At 43.0% G+C, this 8,281-nt stretch overlaps 1 protein-coding gene and 1 long non-coding RNA gene across 2 annotated transcripts in view; both read right to left on the reverse strand.

Annotated features, from left to right (window-relative positions):
- LOC105363642 (uncharacterized) overlaps window positions 1-4,196 on the reverse strand; it is a 28,913-nt gene extending 24,717 nt beyond the window's left edge. The window contains exon 1 of the long non-coding RNA XR_912924.1: window positions 3,966-4,196. This is a non-coding gene — a long non-coding RNA (uncharacterized LOC105363642). The remainder of the gene's footprint in view (window positions 1-3,965) is intronic.
- Window positions 1-8,281, reverse strand: part of LOC105363707 (uncharacterized) — a 142,068-nt gene that overhangs the window by 98,748 nt on the left and 35,039 nt on the right. The window lies entirely within an intron of this gene.

Genomic DNA, 8,281 nt, shown 5'->3' on the forward strand with positions numbered 1-8,281 from the left:
GGATGGGGCCGGGGATAGGAGGAGGAGGAGGAGGAGGAGGAGGAGGAAGAGGTGGAGAACAAGGGCTTGTATCAAATATCGATTAGCAATGGGCAGTAACTTTGTTTAAATATGACAATCATTCCGTTATAGCCCAAGGAAAAACGTAACGGTAAAGCCTAATGCCCGACGAAAGAGGTACCGAGTATTATATTAGTTAATGAATGGAGCTAAATAGACATTTCATCGTTCGAGACTCGACTTTCATCGCCTCGCGCCATCATCCTCGACGAGCACAAAGCCCGGCCATACGGATTCACTCTCGCTAAGGCCGCCGGGAAAAATGCCGGTGAAACCGGAAAGAGGAGTAACGAGCGTCCGATATCTCGCCGCTTCCACCCACGGCAATCGTAACGGTGCGTCGCTCAGCTTTTTCTCGCCGCTCCAAGAGGAACAGATAGAGGCGCACCGAATGAACGACCCCTCCCCCAGCCTCTCCCTCCGCCCCCAATCGGCCGCTCGTGTATTATGCGCGCGTTATATCGTGGAAGAGCAAGCGTATATATGCATTAACGAGCAGCGCTTATCGCGCGGAATTTTCGTTGGGGGAAACAGGCTCTGCCTAGACCTGCTCCCAGCATCTTTTTATGTGGTCGCAGCGAGTCTCACTCCGTACGTCTACGTGTACTCGCGCGCTCGCGCACTGACGCGTTTTTGTTGGCGTGCGTACGTGCGTGCGTTCGTGCGTGAGAGAGAGAGAGAGAGAGAGAGAGAGAGAGAGAGAGAGAGAGACGGACGCATCGATGCAGTCGATGAGTGAGAAGAGGTTTTCTACGCGGATCTCCCGAAGGAAAATCAGTGCGATACGTAATTTAGCTTCTTCTTTTTGTCTTTTTCAAGCACTGAACGATATTCGAGAAAACGCCACTGTTCTAGTGAAAAATTAATTAAGTAGTGGGGGTTTAACACTCGACTTGGAATTATTTTCAAGCCTAGAGAGTTTATTACCACCGTTGAGAAGAAAAATGCCAACGCTCAGTCGTATCGATTGCTCCTAATCGGTAAATAACTTCGACATTATTTTAAATAGCCAACAAAATGTCATAATTGGCAATTAAATAATTTGCTTTACGCAAAATATATACGATCATTAAATAACGAAAAAACTTGATCTTTTGTATTATTCTAGCAAAGGTTATTTTCCTCGTACATATAATTGACATAAGCTCAGAGTTACAACTCACGAGTTCCAATAATGCTTCCTAAGGTATAGAAAACCTTATCTAATTGAATCGGATCTAAAAGAATGTACAATTTAAAATTTAAGGTAATATTAATTTCATGATTTTCGTTATAAAGAACTCTAGTAAATAAATAAATAAGTAAATAAATAAATAAATAAATAAATAAATAAATAAATAAATAAAACTCTTGTAAACATACGCCATGTAAATTATTCGGCGAATTTAATTCAATTTCTTTTTTATGATATAAATTTGTAACTGAGAGACTTTCCAATTTCGTCTACATTAATGCTCTTCAAATTATGCAATACGAGTTGGTATCTCAAGTATTCGCCAATGCATATAAAATCAAACTTTGATGAATTAAATCAAAATAAAATTACACGTGTATTTCTACTTGGCTTTACGTAAACATTGAAAACATTTATATTTTGTTAATATTTGCAGAAGTATTGCCGTATTGGGTCAGATATACAGAGTGAACAGAAATTTTTGTAAGTGCATACGTCTCTGCTGAATTAGCTTTTCACATTCGCGAGAAGTGTCATACTGGAGAATTTGCGAATGATGTAATAAGAAATTTTCTTTCTATAATTTCATTTCAGGAAAATGTCAGTATAAATAAACTAAACATGCGCTATTTCGTCTTCAAATTGATATACTCTAATAATAAAATTTCTTTGATGGATATAGGAAGAAATAAATTTTGCAAAAAGAATTTTTGTGATAATTTTGTGCTTTTCCCCATTACGTTACTATATTTTTTCAAGATTACCATTTTTATATGTAAAGTAGTTTTCTTTTCTTTTCTTTTCTTTTTCTCTTAACAAAAAGGTAAAATATATTTATTATTACATAGATTCGAGCTATTTTTCAACATATATTATCAAAACGCATTGCTTTGTTTGAAACATTTAACACGCAGACGGAATTATTTAATTGTTAAAGGAATTAAATTCCTTATGCAACTCGACTGCATCCCGCCTAATACAATCATTGAGGTAGTCGAAGTGTTTTGCTGCCACAATATTCAAATATTCAAATACGAAGTCCAACGCCAATAGTTAGAGAATTGACGATTGAAAAGTCTGCCGAGAAATTCGATGAATCCAGGTGAACAAAAGGAAAAAGGCCCGAGGATAGTAGAGAGAGAGAGAGAGAGAGAGAGAGAGTGAGAGAGAGGAAATGTGAGAGGAAAGTCACTAGCAACAAGCCATAGCCTTTGTAAAAAGCAACTAGTCATCCGCGGAGCTCACGAAAAATGTCAAATCCACCTTCCATGCCTCTCTCTCTCTCTCTCTTCTATATTATCCCGCCCCCGCAATCGCATCGTAGCCCAGAGCCCCGTTCTTCTCCCTCTCTCGCTCTCCTCAGTCAAACGGATGAAAAGCGTCCGCGAGACGCGAAACCTCGGACGGGGTTAGAGGCTCGTGGCGTGAGAAACCGCCGACCGCCTCGAGGACGAGGCCACGGGCGCCCGTTAAAACGCTGCTCTCTTTCCGCTTCCCGGTGCCGCGGGGGTCGGACCCGTGGCGCCCGAGATTGGTATCTCAACCCCCTGCTCGACAGCTTTTTGGAAGAGTTATTTTACAGACGAGAGAAAGAGCCCCGATGATAATGTGTGACAATCGGCTCGATCTCGGAGACGTACGCACGAGGTGTATCGCACTATGGAATCTTCTTATTTGAACTGCGCATAGTCGGAGCCTTGTCGGCTACGTTTTTACCTTGGCTTCCGACGATATTTAACGAAAATCGTCTTCCACTCTCTCTCTCTCTCTCTCTCTCTCTCTCTCTTCGCTTCTCGCTTCTAAGCACCGCTAGCTTAAGCGTCTCGAGGATTTCAAGAAGAATGACGCCGGGGGTATCAATTGTTTTATTTCTCTTCTCCAAGCTTCATTTGCCTCTGTCCTTCCCCAAGCCTTATACATCTTTGGGACGACTGAACATTGAAATAATCGACAAAACAGCCCGAACGACAATGCACTGTTTTTCGTACGTGAGATTAAAATTTAATAATTCTTTTTTATCAAAGCGAGTTACTTTTGCTAGGTTGGAATGCGTATTAAAGTACACGTGAAGAGAGATAATGTTGGACGAACTTTTCAGCGAACGAAGCAATTTTAAGCCCTCGGTCTTCTCGGATGCTTCTGCGTGCTGACACGCGATCAATGTCTCGAAAAATTCCAGCGCTCCGGGACCGCTCCCTACATATTTACGGAGCGCACGGATTATTCGAATCGAGTGGCCCGTCCGTCTCGGAAGTCACGAAGGTCGTCGGCAACATTACATTAAGACGCGCGCGTACAGCAATGCATTGCCGTGAGGCCGAACAGAGAGAGAGAGAGAGAGAGAGAGAGAGAGTAGAGAGAGAGAGAGAGTAGAGAGTAGAGAGAGTAGAGAGTAGAGAGAGTAGAGAGTAGAGAGTAGAGAGTAGAGAGAACAGCGAGAGAAGAGAGAGAGGAGAGAGAGAGCGGGTGGCGAGGGGGGAGGGGGGAGGAGAAATGAGCGAGAGGAGAGGACAGACGAGAGAGAGAGAGAGAGAGAGAGAGAGCGATTGAATCGACCAAAGGCCAACCAACCATCTAACCCCTCAAACACCTTGCCACCGTATTTGCCATTTCGAGCCCCCCAAAGTGCTTAGCGCCGACCTCGCGCTCTTTCACCACCGCGACAACTAGAGACCCGGAGAGAATCCCGTTAGACGCGACCACCCCGTGGAAAATCCCAACCGGGACCTACCTGTCGGAACCCCGCGGCAGCTTCCTCTCCCCCTGGGCTCGCGGCCGCTCTGCTTCACCTTCACCTCCTTCTCCTTCCTCTCCCTCGCTTCAAGCACTCGCGCACAACGCACTTAACTTCGCGCCGCCCCCGCAAGAGGGGCTGCTGGGTGGACGAAGGACGTGGGCCGAGATATCGTGAAAATCGTAACCGGTCTCGCAATGAGCCGCTGCCGCTCGGGGCAAGCGCCGATGCGCGACTGGCTCCGGCTTCGTGCAGAGCCGCTCTGGGCGCCTTCTCTGTGTGCCTCCGACCGTGTGCCCGTGTATGCGTGCGAGACCGGCCTCCGTCGGCCCTCTCTCGCTCCTTCTTACTTCGGGCTGTCTGTCTACCTCGTTGGAGGCACGCAAGCCAAAGAGACTCGCGCGTCTTACGCGCGGGAGGAAGAGAGAGAGAGAGAGAGAGAGAGAGAGAGAGAGCGAGCGATGGCAAGCAAAGCGGGAGGTGTAGTAGGCGGAAAGGAGAGTAGCGGGTGCACGGGGTCGTGGTCGTGGTCGGTGAGGGGGGATGGGCAGTGGATAAGGGTGGGGCGGGTGTCTGTCCGTGAAGGAGTTGGGGGCTGGGAGGGGGGGGGATCCTATGATGAGGAAGGAGGAAGGAGCAAGGGGAGGGAGGTAGCAGGCAGTCCCCGGCATTATGGATACGGACGGCGAGGTAAGCCGTAAAGGTGGGTCCACAGGTATGGGCGCACTTTCGGCTGCGACGGCGGCTCAAGGGAGCTGTGTGGGTGCTCACGCATTGTGCGGAAGGACCGTAGAATCGGATGGAAGCAGCGTCGCTTTCTGGATGAACGGCCTCATTCATACTCGCAAAGGCAGCGCCGCGGCTGCGTCCACCGGGTTTCTCCGGTGTCGACGTGAAAAGCTCGTTATGCGGGAAAAGACGCGACTTAGCCGGACGGTTCTATTAAAAGTGGTGTGTCCTTGGGCAGCCGAGGACGACAATGTGCCGGGGAACGGAAATGAGATTTGACGATTATCGAGCGATTAAAGGACGACGATTGTGGTTTATCGATGTCTCGATCCGTATGGATGATCAGACGGCTTATTTATAGGCAAACGATGCTTTACCATTTATTTAACTAATGGCAAAGCGGAATTGGCCACTCCTCTCGACCGCCTTATTGTTTTATAAATTCAATTCCTTGGTAAAAAAAAAAAAAGAAAAAAGAAACAAAATTCTTGTCACAATTTTGGGAATGGATTGAAGAGGCTCGCGGTAAGAGCTCGCTCGAAAAAATGTAAAAACAGCCACTCGGCTTAACAAAGAAATCGAACGTGGAATACAAATATACGAAAGAATGTCCTTTATACTAAAAAGCACTTTTAAAAACTTCTTAAATAATGGTCGGCACTGTCGGGAAATGATATAAATTGTTTTTAGGAAGCTGAGCCGGGCGATTAGAATTAAAATTTAATCGGTCGAAACAGGTTTAATTAATATCGTATCTACGTGGAAGCGAAATAAGCCTTTAAATAGCCGAGGAACATAACAATATAGAAAAATAAAATAGTACAAGAAAATAACAAAGACGTGAGATTTCGAAACGACAGACGATTAGCTAAATTACTCGATAAGAAATTCGAATGTCGTGCAGTGATATTTTCAAACAACAATATTTCAATTGGCAGTGGCTTTACATGCTAATATTTATGCTGACGACACCTTAAAACAATAATTATGAATTTATCCATCCATATTTAATTTATTTTCTACTTAGAATATAACGTCTGTATTGTAGCTGATAATTATTTGGCAATTTAACAACAACAACAACAACAACAACAGCAACAATAAAAACAACAACAACAACAACAACAACAATAAAAATTATAGTAAGATAAACACTAATAGTAATAACGATAACAGCGATAGTAAACGAAATATAGAAATATAAAGTAAGCATAAAATTACGTAATAATGATGAAATTTAAAAACATTCCTTACAATTTTCAACTTTATTAAAAATTTAACCGAGACGAAATAAAGGCGCACGAGTGACAATTGTCTACAATTTAGGATTTTTTTAAATAAAATGAAAATAAATTATTGAAAAATTTATTTTTAACAATAAATGCATCAAAGTAAGAAAAATTTAAAACGAAATTTAAAATTTCATAAACGGGTGTGTATACGGCACACACACCACGCGCACGCACACTTCACATATTGCAGATTGTCCGTATATGAATCTGTGTAGTATATGGGATAGTGATATGTTCATAATAGTGATTCGCCAACAAAATCAGTCGAAAAAATAAATCGTATAATTAATTACCTATTATAATTGCCTGCGGGTGAAACAATATTTTTATTTATGTAAAAATAAAATTCACCTGCTATTTTAATTGTATGCAAGTGTCATGATAAATATTTAAGTTAATACATCAATGGGAGATCATTTAAAGTTATCAGCGGAGAATTTTAATTGACGTCAATAATTTTCCCGATAATGTCATTTTTACGATACAATTACTGTATTTTGTTGGGTGGTCGGGTATTACAGTCAGTGGGATAATAAATTTTGAGTTTCGAATGAATCAAAGTGCGTTTTTAATCAGAGTCATTATTTATCGTTGTAACGTCGTCGGTGCGTTGATTTAAGTAAAGTAGGATGGCTCATAATTCAAATGATCATCCGATAGTCCATTGATATTTGAAATTTTGAAGTGTTTGCGTGGGCGATTGCTTATCACATTGTACCTCGATTATAATTAAAGAAAGTCGAATGAAAATCGAAGAAAGTGTGAAAAGATGGAATTTATTATTGAAAATGTAGGGTAGACATTACAAGTTAGTAATTTGTCTGTGCGTAAGCCACTGAGAAACATACGAATGATTAATTGTTTTCAACGCTCGATCGTTCATAATCTAATTAACCGACAAATGCCAATCTTGTCAACTTTGCATTAAAATCATATCACAGACTCTCTCACTCCGGTACTCCTAACTCCATTAATATTATCTCTCCATCTTTCCATTGGTCTACCTACATACGATTCTTACTTTTCAATTATCAATCGAAATATCGCATATCGCCTCAAATCTTCGTTAATTTGATACTTTAACGCCAAGTCGCATACACATTTCGTTTAGTTCGTTCAAGCCTGTAAATTATACTCTTAAATTATACATTGCGAATCGAATTACTTGGCGCACGGACGTACATAGAGGACACATTGCAATTGTTAATCTCTCGAATTTTAACCTTCCACATCGGCCGAACTTAACTTATTTGCTAATCTAACTGATCTAACTGACGAGCGAGAGGAGCATTTTCTTAAATTCCTTCATTATATCGTTTATATCAATTTTACCATATTGCATCCTGACATTTTAATCCGTCCAACTTACCGTCACACACCAACTTTCTATCTTAGCATCCAGCATGATATCGAATCGAAGAACCTGTCAGTGGCGATATATTTCGACATTTCCCTGGCTTACATTTAATCTTCACCTCTTTTCTTTTTTCCCGTTCTCAATATAATTTCCGCATTTTCAATCACAATTCCTCGACTATCGACCATTGAATCTAGATCGGCCGCGTACGCTCGCACTCGACTCGTATCCTTTAAAATTATTCGAGCTTTATTCTCTACCAGGGATCTGATATCGCATTCCGAAAACTCAATTGAATAAGACAGATGATAGCGCGCCGGCTTATTTTAATCAATCACGGATGTGGAACGATTCTGATGTGTTATTCTCAGCGTGTTATTGAGCCATCAAATGGAAAATTAATAATAACTCCCGAGAGTTTTCGCGGCGTTAGAATCCATCGGGACTTATCTATAGCCGTATGACTCCAAGTTCATCCTCGATCGAGGATCTCCACCAGACCAGAAATTAGACGAATCTCGATTTTACCAACCCCTCTTGGGTGTGGAATCGAAGGGATCGTGAATCAAGTCCCAAATCCCCCTCCCGTCCATTATACCGGCAATTAGACGACGTAATCTACTACGCTGTGCTCGATCGTACCATCGCCTTCAACATCCCTACGACCCCCCGCCACCGCCTCACGCCCCACACTGAATTTCGGATGCTAGGGCAATAATGGGCCGATCGGTCGCAATCTCATAATCGTTAAAGCGGCACAAGGCATAAGGCACTGCTGGAACAGCGTACAACCGCTAGCGTAGCCGGCTGCGGCCGAAGCCATCCGAAGATCGGCGATCGGCTAGGTTCGGCTCTCGCGGTGGAATGCACGCGCCGGAAACCGGCCGCGGACTGGAATCGGGATCGGGTTCGGGCTTCCCCACTCCGCCCCTCCA

The sequence above is a fragment of the Ceratosolen solmsi genome, unplaced genomic scaffold, assembly GCF_000503995.2.
Source record: "Ceratosolen solmsi marchali unplaced genomic scaffold, CerSol_1.0 scaffold3, whole genome shotgun sequence".
NCBI classification, from domain to species: Eukaryota; Metazoa; Arthropoda; class Insecta; order Hymenoptera; family Agaonidae; genus Ceratosolen; species Ceratosolen solmsi.